The 16,068-nt window shown below is 39.4% G+C and overlaps 1 protein-coding gene across 8 annotated transcripts in view; it reads right to left on the bottom strand.

Annotated features, from left to right (window-relative positions):
- LOC108002596 (uncharacterized) overlaps positions 1-16,068 on the bottom strand; it is a 352,190-nt gene that overhangs the window by 131,318 nt on the left and 204,804 nt on the right. The window lies entirely within an intron of this gene.

The following is a 16,068-nucleotide window of genomic DNA, read 5'->3' as shown; positions in this document are numbered from 1 at the left end:
GACAAGCTTCCCGTTCAGTTTTTGGTTGCCTGCGATGACTTTGGGGCGGAATAATTATTTTCGTTCAACCCTGTTGAGAGAGTTGTTTAGCACAGCTATGAGATAGATATAGATAGAGCCAAGAATGTGAATCAATTCGTTTTCTTCTTCCACTGATTGGGATCGATTATAAAATCGATCTTTGGAAAAATTAACCTCAAAAACGGGATTTTGCCACCGAATGATATCTCGAGTTTGACGATATTTCGTCAGATCGAATAGATATCTTCGAAATATTTGTCATTGTTGGCGACTTGCGAAACGGTATTTCTCTCTTCTTTCTAGAGAAGAGAATACGCGTTTGCTAAATGTTGTATAAGTGAAATATTAACTGCGATTAAATGGGAGGAACGTCGGGTAGGGTGTCTTACGTGGTTTCTTGTTAGGAGAAGAAAAATTACGGGATATCCTGGGGCGGGGAAAGGGATGCCCGGCCAGGTTAAATACGATATTCCCTGGAATTGCTTTCACACGACCGAATTTCGTGTTTTCTAACGGAGTTGAAGCTCGAAAACAACTTAAATGGGAGGGAGGAAGGCACTTTATATTCCCTCCCTTTCACTCGAGGAACAATGTACGTTTCCTGAGAAAGATATCCGTGCCAAATTCTTAAGGAACTACGCTCCCTGAATTGTTCCTGCGAATTCAAGAAACGTTGCAATTAATTCGTTCAACCCTTCCAACCCTTCGAATCATGTTTCCTTTCCTTTCGAAAAATGCAGTTGGCCGCAATTGACCGAGCAAGTCTTCCCTTAGGAAGCTATTCCTAGGTCAACATAGTGAAAATATTGGACGGGCAAAGTTGCAGTGCGGTTCTCTCGCTCGCGATAATAAAATTGGAGGATAAACCAAAAAATTATGTATCTCTTTATTCTTTTCTCATTTATTCCAATTCCATTATCCTCAGAACTTGGCTAAACTACTTCGCAACTAGTATCGAGCTAGACGTCGTCGCGATGATCTTGAAAATCTTTGTTTCTTTATATTTTTCCTTTCTCTTCGAAACATCCCAGCTCTTCCCTCCAAATGATAATTAAACAAACGTCCAGAGATTTGATTTATATCGGGCAACTTTTTGCACACCTGATTCTCAGGCACTTTGAGCCAATTGCGCCAATACTGGTTGATGTATAATCTTCGTAATTTTCACGAGGGAAACCGGTGAATTTAATAGGAGGCTATTATTGTCTTATGATCTCAACTTGCAAATTCCAATTCAGCTTTGAGTAATAACAGTATCTTGGAATATATATACGTTTTCATTGTTATCTTAGTGGCTATTTTGCCGCTGTTGTCATTAGATCTGCTGCAGACCTGTACCAGTTGAGATAGTCCAAGTATTTACCACCATGTGATAATTAATTTCTTCTGCCGGTGCAATGCGTTCCCTTTGTCCATTGAAAATATCATCTCACTTTTTGTGGGGTCAAGTCTCTCGATCTGCTTTTGATGTAAATAATAGATTGCAACGACGTCCAACTAACTGAATATTATCATCGAAATACAAGAGATTTTATTCTTCGCGCAAAAGAACGAATATCTATGCATCTTTGATATCAAAGACTGCATCAGCTACGTGGCTTTTAATAATATTTCAAAAATCGTCTTGCATCATTCCTATAAGTATCTCAGATAAGTATAACGTTATAACATCAAATGCCTTTCCATTCGACGTCTCATCGTATATAACTACGTATAACTGCACGAATCCTTTCAATCTTTCTGTTTTCCATCAGCCATGTAAATATATAAGTACGTAAATATATAACGAGAATTTGTCGTCGCAAGTTTAACAGTACTTCTGGGACGGGAAATGATATATAGTTCGCAGAAAATTGGAACAGGATACTCTCGGTGATACCGACAGGAAATCATATTGTCACTGATATTTTACACGTATCGATAAAATCATTACGAGAAATAAAAAAAGGGAAAAAATTTTGATGACTTGAAATTATATACCTTATATGAAAATGATGAAACTTTGATCGAGTATACAATAATTACGTCGCATAGTTGTTTATTTTTGTTAATTTATCGTCAATATACATATAAAAAGATTGTAAAAACCATCTGCAACCAATATTAAATCGAAGATTCGAAAATAATGGCATCGAGATTCCAAGGACCACAGACTAAATAGCAGGGTTTCTTTCGTTAAAATAAATTCGTACGTGTCGACTGTGTATTTATGTATACATATATATATATATATATATATTCACGGTTCACCGGATGGTTTGGCCGTCGATAATGCAGCTTATCCACGCTCAGCCGGCATAATATACTTTTCGCCATTACGCGGCTTAACGGTGAATCCGATGATGGGGCTGTTTCGAAAGGCTTTTTAATATTTGAAAAGTTTATTATGGCGCCTCCCCCTCCCTCCCCGCGCCCGGAATGGCGTTTATGCCGCATTTATCAGCCATTCGTCAGACTTGCACAACTTGCGCGCGCATTTGGATTCATTCAACGGGACTGGTCGTGCTTAAAATCCGCCAATTTTTTTTAAATAAATTAGACGAGGATGCAATAACACGATCGAAATTATCCTCCCCGTTCGTTCTCCGTATTCGACGAGTTTAAAAATTACTCGCGTTCTTGGAGAATTATTCCAAGAATTTTAGGTATGGTTGACGGTGTCACGACGTTGATGGATATTGATCGAGGGGAGGGGGTCGTGTTTTTCTTTTTCTTTTTTCCTTTTCCTTTTTTTTTTTTTTTTTTTAATCGACTCCACTTCGGCCGAGAGAGAAACAACGAAACTGGTGAAAAACTGGTTATGAGAGAATAGCGTGCGAAGAATGGGACATAGAGTTATTTCGATGTTTCTACCACCGTGATATACGATTTTTATGAATGGAACGAATGAATATTTTAATTTGTAATCTCGTAACGGGGAGATATATCTGATAAAATGGAAAAATGCAAGTCAGTTTTTTTAGCGTGCGACCATTTTTACAAGGAGAGAATTTATCTCGATCGAGAAGCGTTCAAAAAGGAAGGGGGAGGGAGGGGGAGATTAAAAATCGAATTTTCGAATGAATCGAAACGAATATTCGAATCATCGAGTCTTAAATGTATCGGGTGAAAAATTTCTATCCATTTTTCTTCTTTTTCTCTTTTCATACGTCGAATCCAGTGAAATTTTCGTTAGAGGATAGGATATTTCTTCCACCGCTTCTTCGAGCTTTTTCGCGAGTTGAGCGACACTCGATCGACCCCCAGCGAAATTCCAAGAAACTTTAGAAATTGTTAATGTATCGTTACCTTTGAGAGTCGGTTGCGTTTTAATGTTTCAGTGTTCGTTGGAATTCGAAATTCTCGGTTATCCGTCCTTCTTGAGGTCGAAGAATTATTCAAGTTTTTTAAGAGTTTTTAATGGTTCGCCTGTTTCCCCTCAAAGTGAAGCGTACTTCCAGGAATTTCCTGTGGCCTCGCTTTCTTCGGTGATCCGAAAGGTTAGAATTCATGAGTGCTGCTCGACTGGTAAACCACTCGAAATTTATCGGTTTTATAAAAATTCATAAAGGGCCAAAAACGTGTGGTTGAGCGTATGATGAATTATTTGCAATTTTTAACGATATTATTATTAAAGTGGTATACATCAAAGATGAAAAAAAAAGAGTTAAGAAAAAACATTTTCGGAAATGGAATCGTTGATCGAAAAATATAAAAAAACAAATTCTTGTGCGCGTAGAAAATTTTAAAAAAATCGCAATTAAAATTAAATTATCGAAGCTTTAATGAGAGATAAATTATTCGAATATTCCCTTACTTTGGATAATTCAGATTAACTTTTATGATAAATTAAAGACGTAGTAGTGTACCTTTGATTAAATTATGTTACACTGATGTCGAGAGTAAAAATTTATGATAATAAACGAATCTTTGAAGGTTTTTAAATTAATTAATTTTAACAAAGAATATTGAAGAACTTTTAAATTAATTAAATTCTACGTTAAATACTTTATTTATTTATTCTTCAAGCTAATTTATCAAAAAACAAGATCAAAACTTGGCAGTATTTTTTTCTTATTAATAGCTTGAATATCATGGAAATTCGAAACAACAATCGTAAACAATCTTCCTCTTGAAGAACTCGAAAAATTCCTATTAAATTTAAGAAAAATATTATTAATTACTATCAACAAATAAAGATACTTTCTCAATCGAAGAACGTAGGTTATGATTCTCCACACGAGCGCCATCTAGACTACTCGTATCCCATCTATCTGTCTCGAATCAAGTTTCAAAAAGGAACAAAGTTGAAAGAAAAAGGAACGATAAATGATCCATTTAATTAGAATGAAAAAGCACGTTCGCACAAAGGGCAAAGAAAGTGAGACTGAGACAGAAAGAAAGAGAGAGAGGGAGAGAGAGGGAGCAAGGATTCTGGATCTTCGCTTCAAATTTCTAAGTGCACACATCGCTAACTAGGTTACGTAACACAATTAGCGCCTCCGCTAATTTCTCAGCACCGACTAGGCAACCCAGCCAGGATGGTAGTTCACTATTAATGGGCAAATACAAAGCGTCGACTATCTGGGACGGCTGTACGCCCTCTCGCCTCCTCTCAGCCTCGCCTATCAGCAGAGACACACTGTTCTACGGCACGGTTTACACGTGAAATTGCGCGCGCGCGAGCGATCGTGCAGGGAAGCGTTCGCCGGTGTTGATGCACCGTTTGGAGGAAAACTATTAAGAAGAGGGCGTGACTTTGCAGAGGGGACGTGAATTTACGTAATTAATGGAACAGTGTTGGTTGTTTGACGTTTAATTGGACCATCTGAGACCGAGTTTTTGTTTATTCCGCGAGAAACGATTGATTCGAGGGTGTTTGCCACCCCCTTTGATAACCACAACAAGGATATAATTGAAAATTTACAAAATCGCCATCCGATTTTAAAAACTTTGTTCAATACCTCTGTGACAAGCGAATAACAAAGGAAGGGGAGTGATGAATGAAGAGTACGAGTCCGTTCACGAGCCAAAGAAGGCAGGAGAGGGGAGAGAAACACGCTCGAAACTCGCAATTCGGTGGAGCCTTTCCTGAAAATTCACCGATCATCGCTCGCACCCTCCACACACACACACACACACACACACACTTTCCTCATCCTCTCACTCAGCGGCCAAGTTTTCACCTTTTCCATCCACCAGCGGCAAAAAGCGCGGAGAAACAGAGGGTGGAGAGAACGGAGGAGGGAGAAAAAAAGGGGGATACCGGGAAAAAGAGTAAAGGATGGGATTGGTGAAAAACAGAAAGGCGGAAAATACGGGGCCACGGTTTTTCCACGTTCCTCTGGCCGGGCGAGAGAAACGTTTGACGGGGTACATTCTCGCTGCAAAAATATATATACATATACCCTAAAAACGCGCATATCCAAAAGAGTAAATCCGCCGATTTTTATGTATAAAATATAAATCGGTAATGCCGCTGAAAAATTCGGTCCGCACTCAGCCGGCTTCGACAGCAACGGCACGATATCACGCTTCGTTGCATTCTTCTCCTTTTTTTCCCCCTCTCCTTTTATTTCATCTCTCCTCCCACCCGTTATCATTGCAATTCGTTTCCGAGCGAAAGAAGAAATATCGCTCCCTCGAAATTGGCGCGTCCCTCTAAGCATTTGGGGATAAAGATCCTTTCAACGATGGTTTCCAAGTTTCATCGCATGCTACATCATATCGAAATGAGACGGTTATCCATGGAAACGAGGAATAAATAAGAAGCAACTCGTCGAGTGGAAAAGAAGAAAAAAAAAAAATCGGCACGATAAGATACGATATGACGACGAGGCAAGTTGGAAAAGCGAGCGCGAAGTCGGCCAGACTTTTAATCGTCCCCCTCGTGTCGCTCCTCTTTTTTGCGGCGCCAGTGTCGGAATCCACTTTAACGGACCTTACTAATTACCAAGCGAGCCGGTCGTCCGCTTGTTTACCTCGACTCTGATTAACCCCCCACGTGAACCTTTCCTCCAAACGGGGGAGAAAGACAGGGGAGGAGAGAGGGACAGAGATACGTGTGCGCGCCCTCCTGCTCCTCCTCGGCCGGTGGAAAAAATTTCACTGGTGGGCCGCTTCGAGCGGGGAGAGGAGGAAGGAAGAACGGGCCGATCCGATTAATTTTGCACGCCATGATCTCACGGAGGGCGTGCGCCATCTGCGTTTACTCGGATAATTGGAAAATTTTCGATCTCGTCTCGAAATCGTCGCGTAGAGAGTTAAATCGTCGTCTGCGTTCCAAAGGGCGGAGAACGATTCGAAAAGGGAAGTTTTCTCGAAAGAGTTGAATCGAAATAGCGAAACGGGAGAGGGGAGAGAGAGAGAGAGAGAGAGAGAGGTTGGAGGTGATCGTTGGCGGTGTTAAATGGCGTAGTTACGAAACGGTAGAGTTTCGCTTTTGACGAAGCCAAGTGTAAACTAACCTGGTGCGAATGCGATTTTGCCTTTATGCAGGATCGGTAATTGGGAAAAGAGATAATTGCAATTGGGAGATGGAACTTTTATTCAACTTTCGAATAGTTTTTCTTTTTATTTTTCTTGGTAATTTTAATAGGAAATTTATTTGATTAAATTTTCGTACGATCGTATATTTTTGAGGATTCGAGTTATCGTATCAATCAAATATTTGTGTCTGTTGCACGACAACTCATTTCAAGAAACGAAAGAACCGATCATCCTTATTATCCAAAATTATTTCTTCACAGAAACGATTCTTCGAGAGAGGCTGATACAAGATAAATTATAATTGTTTCAATATTGTGTGCATAAAATTACAGTATATAAGAAAGAAATTAATGATGTACAAGATTAAAGAAGCTTTTTTTTTCATTTGTGACTTTCTATTCTAAATTTTTGGAAAATTGTAAACGAACAACTGTACTTTGAATTTAACATAGCGAACATAAGAGAATTTTCGTTCAAACATTTAATTAACCAATTAAATAATTTTAAACATATATATATAAGAAAAGATCCATTTTTCATTCAAAATTCAAGATATCACAGTCGTGGTCGGTTAATTTATTATCTTTGTTCGAAACAAGCTTCAACTCGTAAAAGAGTTCTCGAAAATCGTTTCAGAAACAGCTTTCATTCACGGGCCCATTTCTCTTAATTCCCTTCAGAATATCCTGCCTCGTCGAGCGAAAGAAATCCGATTACCAGACCGTGACGGTGCTCTGAACGCCGTGAATTATAAAAATACACGGCATTACAAAAGGGCTGATGATTATCGAAGGGGGAGGGATGTATGCATGGCATAAGTTTCCTACCTAACTGCACCCACGCGCACGCGCACTATAATAAAGCAACACAGAAAATTAATTCTTTTTTCGTGAAACGAAGCACACACTTTCGAGTGTGTATCCCGAAAGAATATAAGGAAGTGGCGTGGTCAAAAGGATATTCATCGACGCACAGTTGCTTATATATTTCGTGTATAATTTTTTGAACCACTAGAAACTACTCGTTCGTTCGAATTTCGGGGGAAATCAGGTGGCGCATCTGCAGTGCGATGAAAGGAAGATCACGACCACGATTCCTCGTGTCCACCCTCCGATTCTTGGTTTCACACCCGGTCGAGCGGGAAAAGAAGAGGGTGATGCTGGCTGGATGGAGCCAAGTCGTGCGCGTAACCTTGCATTGTTTGCCTTCCGGAAACCGGTCTCTATCGATGTTGGATGAGGGACAGAGGGGTCTAGAAGGGGATCGCATTGCGTGGAAGTGGCGATAAACGTCGTCGAGGAACGAAATTGGAAAGATCAAGATCTCGTGTCGTATCGAAAAATTTATTAAAATTACATCGACGTTTAAAATGATCCAAGATTCGTTCGAGCTTTTGTCTTTTCAAACGGCCTCTTTGTGAGCTAAATACTCGTCGAATTTTAATCCTTAACGTCCTTCGAGCCACGAAAAAACGAGGGATGGCACGGAAGAAGAAAGGAAAGGAGGACGTCGAATCTTCATAGCGTTTCAATTACCTGATTGAATCCTTCTCCGTGCCAGGTCGGTCGCCATCGTGGCGCGACCAAGCAAGCTAGTTAAAGAAAGGAGGGAAGGTATTTTTTTCTTAATTCGACGCCCGAAAAGAGGGAAAAAACGATTCTCCTCCGAAAACCCATTGCAATATTTTTTCTTTTCCTCTCTCCAACGAGATCGTCGTAAAACGCCAGAGTAGCGAGAGTCACATAGCTCGGTGAAAACGCGTACTCGTTCCTGGTTTTTCCGTTTCTCTCCTTCGTTCTCGTATTTCGAATTTTCTCGAAATAATAGAGGAATTAATTGAACGATGATGACTCGATTTCTAATTTCGCAGAAGTTGATAATAAGATAAACAATTTTCTTGGACAAAAAGTGGAAGAGACAAAATTATTATTGGGGCAAACTGGTTCTTTTCCTTATTCGCAAGAAGTTTCGGTTGGATTTAGTTAATTAAATTCTAGGTCAGGAAACATATATATATATATTTTTCGAAATTACTCGTTCAACTATTCTCCTCTACAAATATATTTACCTACTTAGCCTCTATTACCCCAAGTTCTATTACTGTTAAGTAGGTTTAAGCTAACTACACGTGTCTACATAGAGGCGTGCCTCTACCGGATTGTGTGTATAATAAACTGTGCGGTTATCTTGTACGTGAAAAGCTCGAGCAAATACGAAAATTCACTCGATATTCCGGAATCTACGCGAGTCACGGTGTGTGGTTGTCAAGCGATTACGCAAATAATATAAGCGCTTCAAGATATATATATATTAGAGTTTTCCATAAGTTTCTTTCTTTTTTTTCGTACGAAATGAGTGGTATTTGTTGTTTAAGGTTGATTTATATACTACGTTATATATAAACCATTCTATTTCCTTTTTCCAAAATTGTTGGAGTTTATTTGCAAAATATTCTTCGAAGTGCATTTTCATTTCGTTTATGGATCGCAATCGTTTTTACATGGAGAGAATTTTTTAATAACAGGAACAGTAGAGCAAGATCTGGAGAGTACAGAAGATGGTGTAACGTCCCAATCAAATTGTAATAGGTTTTCTCTTACAGTCAATGCATTGTCAATTTTTGCTATTCTTCTGTTATAAGCTGAATTGCAATATTTTGCAGAATCGATGGTTTCCTTGAGAGAAGAAGTAATGGACTACACCTTTCCAATCCTATCGAATGGACAAAAAGAACTTTGTTCGGGTGAAGTCCAGGCTTCGCGACAGTTGAAGGTCTATTGTCCTTAAATGAAGCGCGTTTTCGACGCATATTTTGATACAAAATCCAAGTCTCATCTCTTTTTAATGTCGCTGGAGAAGGAAATCGCAGGTGGATTCATAAAATCGGTCTCCGTCAACAGCTGTGGAACCCTAACTTTACATCGATCGACATATCCCATTATGTACCGTCGTCTTGGAATTGTTAGTGGCATTCACTATCTCTTGCACATTTTTCAAGTCAAAATTTCCAGCTCTTAAATCTCTCAAATCAATTGCGGATGATTAGGTTAGATCAGATCCCGTACAAATCTCTTTGCACTATCACATTTTTTAAAGCAATAAACAAATACTTCTGGCTCTCCATATTCACGTAGAAGAGACTGCATCGCCAACAAAATGTACTTTAAAAAGCTGTGAGATAGATAAATCTGTGCGTTCATATAAAAATAACCAGTCAAAATCATTCCTAGCGTGGCGCGAAAGAAACTTATGAAGAACTCTAATATACATACATGTATGTATATTAAACGATTTAATTCCTAAAAAGAACCTACGCGCATTTAAATCTTTCGACTGAACGAAATCTGAATCCACGACTCGCGAACACCTGTCTAAAAAAAGAAAAAAGAATTTTTCCGCCCCGACGATTATCTCTCGGCTATACGCGAGCGCTATCATCCCCTCACCTCACAACCCATTAACCAAAAACGTAGGAGATCGCTCCCTGTGTGCGTTAAGGTTAATTCTGGCCCGGGCACACACGCACGCCCTCCTTGGAAAGTTACAAAACCGCCAGAACCAGAGATACGAGATACCAGAGAACGAATTCAGCTGGCTTCTCGCTTCGGGCCATCGCTCATCTCTCTTCCACCCTCTTCCTCTCGTCTCCCCCTGCCCCCTGCCCTTTCCGCCAGCCTGGGCATAGTCTGTAAACGTGCATTTTCATCGTCGTAAAATTAGTTCTCTTCCGATGAAAAAGCTTACCTCTATCGGCCCCACCACTCCTGCGCCTTTTTTCCCCCCCGTCTGCGCGGATTGCTTCAAAGCAAATACTCCCGCACCCTGGCCCCTGGTGAGGAAATTACGGAGGGAACCGGAGGTAAATCTAACGAATTTCCATTGTAACGCGATGCGGCTCAACGCGGCTCGACCAGCCCCGTGACAGGCTTCGTCTTCTTGATTTTTCAGCTTCTCTTTGGATTTATTTGGATCGATATGGGGAGGAGGAGGGGAGACACGTCCGCCTCTTCACGAAGAGGAGGAAATGGCGGTACGGTTTTGAGCAATTTTATTTGGAAATTTCATCGGTGAATAGTTTTCTTTCGTTTGTTATTATCTTGGAAAGAAAGGATAAGAAACGATCAATGTTACGTGGCTTTTTAATCGATACAGGATGGCAATTGAACGATTAGTAATCCTCCAGTTATGTTGTCGTCAGAGATTCGCTACGGAACGGCGAACAAATTATTTGTCAGTGTTTAGCAAAACACGAAAGGGAAAGAGAGAGAGAGAAAGGGGGAGGGGAGAAGGTCAATAGTTACTTGGAGGAGGAATCTCGCGCAACCACGTTGCCGACAACGGTCTTTACGTCATTGTCCCGCGGGAATCCACGCCATTAACGAGTTTCGAGCTTCTTACTTTCCATCCGCTGAACTCATCCTGCCTCTGGAGTGTCGCCCCTTCGGCAACGGGCTTCAATCGACAAAGATGGCTTTCGCGAGACGCCAAGCTGCCAATTAAGGTAGTTATCAAATTCAATGGCTCAAAGGGAATCGGCGATTATGCAATACAAGGGACATCCAAGCCCTAAACCGTTTTTTAGGTTATGTCTTTTTTTCCCTCTCCCTCCCTGTTTGTTCGAGAAGATCGACGCAAGACGCGTCAACTTCCTTGGTCCATAGTCTCAAAAACAGGGGATCGTTCCTGCTTTTCGTCATTAAAACAGCTTTATCGTTCAAAGAGATCTTTGTAACTGTAGTCGAAGGTGTAGACTTTTAGCTGCTTGGGAACAATCGAACTTTCTTTGCGTGTATTCTGCCAGTAAAAAGTAGAATCGTTAGTAGTTTTCGAATCATATATATTGATAGTTAATGGTTATGTGGCGCTAGTGTCGCATTGTTGGTCGCTATAGTGTTAATAAAAGGAGCAGGTTCTAAATATTTACATTAGGTTGTGAAATGATTCGATTAAAATAAAGAATATATTTAATAAAGGAAGTAGAAATAAACTATGATATATGTTATTCAAACAGCTTTCCCTTTATAGCTTCCTGATCGACAAAGACATCTTTACAACTAGTCGAAGATGTAGACTTTTAGCGAGTAAAAAGTAAAATCATTAGTAATTGAGATTTATCGAATCGCATAGATTGATAGTTAATGGTTATGTGTCGCATTGTTGGTCGCTATAGTGTTAATAAAAGGAGCAGGTTCTAAATATTTACATTAGGTTGTGAAATGATTCGATTAAAATAAAGAATATATTTAATAAAGGAAGTAGAAATAAACTATGATATATATATCCTTTTATAGCTTCCTTCCTGACTTGTGCAAAGACATCTTTATAACTAGTTGAAAATGTAAACTTTTAGCGAGTAAAATATTGAGATCCATCGAATCACACAGATTGATAGTCAATGGTTATGTGGCGCTAGTGTCGCGTTATTGGTCGCCATAGTGTTAATAACTAACAAGAGTAAATTTTAAATGTTTACATTAGAGAATAGATTGCGTAATGACTCTATTAAAATAAATGATATAAAAGAGAAAATGTTCAATGAGGGAAATAGAAATAAATTATGATATATCGATGCCTTTGTTCTACTATACTGAGTTCGCTATATCGTACGGTATCAAACAGAGAAAGAAAACAAGACAAAATAGAATCGAAACAGTGATATCTAATTCACACATAAATATACAAGATACGAGTCGCACCTTTAATAATTTGTAATATATAAACTCACGGCTTAAACGAATGTAAATGAAATAGAGATATTAAGATATCTTAAAGACTCGAGTAATTATCAAAGAATATAAATTAGATACCAATTACTAAATAATATATTATACATTTGAATCTGTAAAAAAAAGCAGAATCATTCGAGCGTAATTTGTGTAATTTTTTCTTACTCTTTACTCTTGATGCGATATTATTTAAAAGTTATTATTTAAAAATTCAACACTAATGATAAATATTAGGGAACCAAATTAAAACAGAGAAGTACAGAGAAAACGCACGTAAAAATCGAATTTCCAAAAGGAAAGACCGATACGCTGCATCCTTAATGATTTACTTTTCGACGTTCCATTGATACTTTTGAGCTTAATTGGTGATGTCGAGAGAGACGTTCCCTGTTTTTGATTGAAACGCCATTACTTTGCAAACTCGTGGACGTAAGTAGCTACTGTTAATGGGTCGCGGGAACAATAACGACGGGAGAATTGATCGAGATACCTCGAACGTTCATTGTTGCGGCCATCTCTATTTTTCTACGCGTTAATGGTGATCAACGTCGGTTATAAAATTCATGACTAATCGCGCGATGGAGTGACGTTAATGAAAGAAAATTAAATCGTCTGTTCCTCTCTCCATTTTCCTCCCCGCCATCCCCCATAAATTGGTTTAGACGTTCCAGTTTCACGGAACGAGACACAATTGTTTCAAAACTGGGGCAGTTACTGTTTAATTAACGGATCGATTAACCGATATTAGTTTCAACGTTGGACAAATTTAATTTCTTTGCATATTACAATAATATAATCGTTGGACAGATCGTAACGTAAATCGCAATAAATGCGCCAATCGCGCAACTTTCGTTTGAAAATGAAAATTTAACGATAATACGAAACGCAACATATACGTGTAACGAAATATGTTGTCCGATATGTATCACATCATACTTGTAAATTACCCTTTTTTTTTAATCCCCCCTTTAGAATTTCAATCCACACGATCCAACTTTCGAATATACATCTATATACCCGTACACTTGACGAGCGAAATGAAAAAAAATAGACGAGAATCCCGAGAAGAGGGATCGATTGTTTCGCAAGGGCCGTTAACGAGTTTCCAGCTTCTTAGTCCGCGACCGTGGCCAAAGCGCCACTTCAATCGACGTAGACGGCCGCCACCGTTAGTCTCGAAGCCGCCAATTAAGTCGAAAGGGGAAAGTCTCGTCGAGTTCTCCGATGCGGTTCCTTTGCTCCTCCCCTCTCCTCCCCCTGCACCAGCCCAGGTTGGCGGGTGACTGCACTTTGCCCCTGAACAGTGTCCGCGTGTCTCGAGACACCGAGACCCATCCCTCGATGAACACGAAGATTTGCCTGTACGTGGACGAGTCGAGGAAGAGAAAGGGCCATCGATCCCATAATAATCGAAACGATTCGAATTACTGTATCGCGAGACGTAGGGCGATAAGATCGAGTTCAATAACGGAAAATAAAATTTGATTTCTTTGCAGATCGATTCCTCTGGAAAGGGGTGAGAAGACCTCGCTTTCGAAACTTTGTAGAATCGCAGAATCGGCCACTTTCAACGGTAATAAGCCACGTTAAGGAATTTATTACGAGCTCGGTCGGTATACATGTATCCTTAATGGTGCGTAATGGCGGAACAGGGACGGAACGGAGATCGTAATCGGGGAGGCGAGGATTACCATTTCGGCCATTCGGAACAATTTCGTTCGCTGTACGATTACGATCCTTTAACCTGTTTATTACCGAAGTTGGCAATCGCGGAAGGAAATATTTACGCGCTCTCTCGGCTTATCTCCGGCAGTTCTTTTACGGTCCATTCACATGCAAATTAGGCATAGAACGGTAGAACGGCGTGGCCATGGGATCGGAAAGAAGGAAATGCTTTGCACTAATGGGACTGACGGCTCCAACGAATCAATCGATCGATAACTGTCCCATCCCTTCGTTCGAAACGTGTAATAAAATTAGGAGACGTCTCTTTCTCTTCTTCCAAATGCTCGAATCATTCTTTCCCCCCCTCCATTGAGCTCTATCTAATCCTAAAGGGTTGCGAGGGCCTATGATTAATTACACCAGAAATCGAAACAATAAGAACAACATGTTGGCTTGCCACAGTTTCCTCCTTCCACTCGGAGGGGAAGCAAAAGCAATTTATCTGACCACGTGGTGCCTGCGCGAGGACAGGTTCACTCATGGTTCGCTGTGCATTATGTTCAGGAATTATCCACCTCGACATATTTCTGCGGATTATCATAACTCGACAGTTTCTATTTCATATGTATTTAAATGCTACGTTAAATATATTAGAACTTTCGTACAACAGAAATTTATAAATCTCGCGTGTATTAAAAATAGAGCATAGTTGTGTAATTGATTATAAATGAAATCAGATTGGAAAGAAAATTTGGAATTTTCTATATTAAATGTATATTAAATGTATTAAAACAGAAATTTATAAACCTCGTGTATTAAAAATAGAGCATCGTTGTGTAATTGATTATAAATAAAATTATATTGGAAAGAAAAGTGCTATATTAAATGTATTAAATATATAATTTTCGCAGAACAGAAATTTATAGACCTCGTGTATTAAAAATAGAGCATCGTTGTAATTGATTATAAATGAAATTATATTGGAAAAAATATTATTAAATGTATGGATATGCTGATATGCTATATTAAATATATTAGAACTTTCGTAGAACAGAAATTTATAGACCTCGTGTATTAAAAATAGAGCATCGTTGTGTAATTGATTATAAATAAAATTATATTGGAAAAAAAGTGCTATATTAAATGTATTAAATATATAATTTTCGCAGAACAGAAATTTATAGACCTCGTGTATTAAAAATAGAGCATCGTTGTGTAATTGATTATAAATAAAATTATATTGGAAAGAAAAGTGCTATATTAAATATATTAGAACTTTCGTAGAACAGAAATTTATAGACCTCGCGTGTATTAAAAATAGAGCATAGTTGTGTAATTGATTATAAACGAATTAGAGTTTACTCGTAATCCTGAAATAAAAGCCACATTGGAAAGAAAATTTGGAAACTTTCTATCACGCCGGCACTATGATTTTCAATCTTAATAATATCCAGATACTTTTCCAGCAAGACTCTCCTGCTCCAGATTCCTTTCCAACAACAGGGGGCGGATTAAGGCCTTTCGCGCTCCATAGCAGGGCTAATAGAAGGAGGGAAATAGATTCAATTCGGTTGTTTTTCTGGCCTCGATGCCCGTTTTCACGGCTCGTTGCGCGGAATCGAGGGGTCGCTACGCCCCCTCCTCCCCTCTCCCCTCCCCCATGCACAAACCTTCGAACAAACTGTCGATCGAGGGGATGATTTACGACGCTATAATGGCGCTGGTTTTATCACATCTGGGTCAATCCTTGGGAGAACCGATGTCGCGGTGACGAACATTTATTAACGAGTCCATGTTTCTCATTCTCTCTTCCTGTTCGAACATCTTGTCCGATCTTTTTTCTTCTTCTTCTTCTTCTTTTCGTTTTTCTCGAGAGATTTATAAACGAAAACGAATTTATTCTCGACGACGAGACGGAAAAGAATTCTCTCGTTCGAGAAGATTTTCTTTCTTTGTTTCTTTTTCGAGATTATCGAATTTTCAAATATGTAAAGATATGTTGGTCAGGAATCTGTTAGGTTAATTAAGGGGAGGGGTTATTTCCAGAGATAATGGAGAGGCCGAGTTGGAGAAAGCGGTCGCTAATTTATTCGGGCCGATAGAGGGCAGGGAAGATATTCGTCGGCCTGTCACTCGGTCGATACGCGAAATAACAAGATGATTGCGGACGATATAATTTATTCCGCGA

Source organism: Apis cerana, linkage group LG8, assembly GCF_029169275.1.
Source record: "Apis cerana isolate GH-2021 linkage group LG8, AcerK_1.0, whole genome shotgun sequence".
NCBI lineage: Eukaryota > Metazoa > Arthropoda > Insecta > Hymenoptera > Apidae > Apis > Apis cerana.
This window is presented reverse-complemented; position numbering and strand designations above follow the sequence as displayed.